Genomic DNA, 2,896 nt, shown 5'->3' with positions numbered 1-2,896 from the left:
ATGAGATTCGATCTTTTAGATTGACATTTTTTTAAAGGACTAAACTTACGTACAATTACTTATATACTATTAGAAATGTTTTTCATTTATGATATAACATGTGGAGTTAATAATTTTTGGAAAAATAAATGTACGGAAAAGTCATGTTTTGGTAGAGGATCTGAATGTGACATTAACTTTATGACAGATATCACCTTATGAATGAAAAAAAGCACCAAAAATATCATTGGAACTGCACCTATGTTTTATTCTTTTTTTTTAAATAAACATTTCAATTACAAAAATTAAAATAAAAAAGAAACACTATTGAAATCTATGATCGTAGCTGTAAATGTAATTTCTTCTCAAAGTTTTGTTTTTAACACAAACAATATTAGCGCATTTTATTAATCCAGTGATGCTCAATATGAGGAGAAATTAAATTAAAAGTAATAAGTCTAGTCAAATTAAAAATACTTAGTCGTAAATGTAATGTTTCCTCAATGTTTTTAAAACGTGTAATTTTAGTGGCGTGGTAGAACACATCACATGATCATATTCGAAAAAATTTAAGTTAAAGTAGTTTGTCAAAATTTGTATTATTAATATGCATGTGAAACAAGAAAAAATACAAAGATAGAAAAGTAATAAAGAATACTTGAAGACAAATGAAAGATTAATAAAAATTGTATAGTGTATCTTGTGATTTATATTTTTTTTAATAAAATAATTAAACATTACAAAACTTTATCAAATCACTCTTAAACATATTTATAATTTGATAGTTAGTAAATATATCTATGTAAAATTTCTTAAAATTTAATGTCACTTTGTATTCCAACCATATATAATAACATTAGTTCTATCATGGTAAAATATTAAATTCATGGTGGTTGTGTGCATGTAGTAAGTGGTGTTATTTGTGAATCAAATGTGTGAATTTAAAACTCCTATTTAATAAATGAAGTTAAGGGAAAAAAAACTTTGTGTGATTTATTTAATATGGAAATTTTCTTTTTTTCTTTTAAAATAAATGACATATTAGGGACCTTAAAATAGCACCCAAAAAACTACCAAGACCAAATTGCACATTTAAGAAACTTATGGGCCAAAACTTACCTAAACTATTTCACACACACACACACATATATAAAGAAAGAGAAATAGTTATTTTATTACTTTTTTTCTTATTAACTATTGGTGATTTTTAATAAGTTGAAAGTGGTGTAAATTGAGGGTATACTTGAATTTTTTTTAATAAACTTACATTAAAAATATAAAGTACATTTTTAGATTTTTTGTAACACCCACATATAATATATGTCTTGAATACATATTAGACATAGTGTAAAACTGGTACTGAAATACATAAGCGCCTAGCGGCACGGTGTACATATACATACATGCCCAAAAGAAACATAACATGGCACAAAATGTACACAAAAGTGCCCAAAGGAAAACTACTAGGAGTTAGATCATTAAAAAGTGATCCCAAAAATATCTACATAGCGGAAAACCATCTAGTCATCAGGTAAGCAAGACATCCCTCTATCTTGTCCTTACCCTTTGCCTGCTCAGAACCACCTGAAAAATAATCAACAACATGGGGTGAGATAATAATTTCATTTGGTTCCCTATCTTATGGGTCCACTCGGCTCTACAGGGTTTTCTAATCAATATTCAACTCAAGTCAACAAGGGAACAAAGACTTAAGCAATGGGGAAACAAACTAGGAATGTATGGGAACATGCACCTGAGTTCTCAAAACTCAACCACGATCATTATTCAGATCACGAAACAACAATTCCCGAACGGACTTACGTTCACACTTCGAATCCCATTTAAAAGAAATTTCCTTTCTGGTAAGTCTAGTCATTGATAATGCTATATGCGAAAACCCCTTTATAAACCTACGATAATAACCTGCCAAACCCAAGAAGTTCCTGACTTCGGAAGCATTCTCCGGTCTTTCCCAATTAATAATTGCTTCAACTTTTGATGGATCCACTGATACTCCTCCTTGTGATATTACATTACCAAGGAACTTCACTTCGTTCATCCAAAATTCACACTTACTTAACTTGGCAAAAAGTTGCTTCTCTTGCAGTACTGATAGGACAATCCTTAGGTGCTCTCGGTGCTCTTGGGGAGTACGAAGATAAATAAGAATGTCATCAATAAAGATCACCATGAACTGGTCCAAGTAAGGTTGGAATATCCGATTCATATAGTCCATGAAAATAGCAGGGGCATTCGTCACACCAAATGACATTACAAGGAACTGATAATGGCCATATCGGGTTCTAAATGCGGTCTTTGGTACATCCGAAATATTAACTCTTATTTGATGATAGCCCAATCGCAAATTAATCTTCGAGAACATACAAGCTCTTTTCAACTGATCTAACAAATCGTTTATCCTCGGCAGAGGATACTTGTTCTTAATGGTCACTTTATTCAACTGGTGATAGTCAATACACAACCTCATACTACCGTCCTTCTTCTTTACTAATAACACTGGAGCTCCCCATGGTGAGACACTAGGTCGGATGATGTTCTTGGTTAACAACTCTTCCAATTGATTCTTCAACTCTCTCAACTCGAGTGGCGCCATGCGATACGGAGAAACGGAGATTGGAGTCGTCCCAGGTATTAGATCAATAGAGAATTCCACTTCCCTTTCAGGAGGGAAGAGAGGTGACATCCTCAAGGAAAACTTCTGGAAATTCACAAACGATAGGAATTTGCGTAAAACTTAGATTATAGCTAGATTCCTTGGTTAGTACCAAGAGAACTGACTTTTCCTTCTCAAATAAGAAATTAACCATGCCAACCGTACCTTCCAAGATAGTAGTTAATACATCCTTTGGATTAGCTTCACTAGATGGAATGATAATCAACTTCTCTTCGCATCCAA

This window comes from Lathyrus oleraceus, chromosome 4 (assembly GCF_024323335.1).
Source record: "Lathyrus oleraceus cultivar Zhongwan6 chromosome 4, CAAS_Psat_ZW6_1.0, whole genome shotgun sequence".
Lineage (NCBI taxonomy): Eukaryota > Viridiplantae > Streptophyta > Magnoliopsida > Fabales > Fabaceae > Lathyrus > Lathyrus oleraceus.
This window is presented reverse-complemented; position numbering follows the sequence as displayed.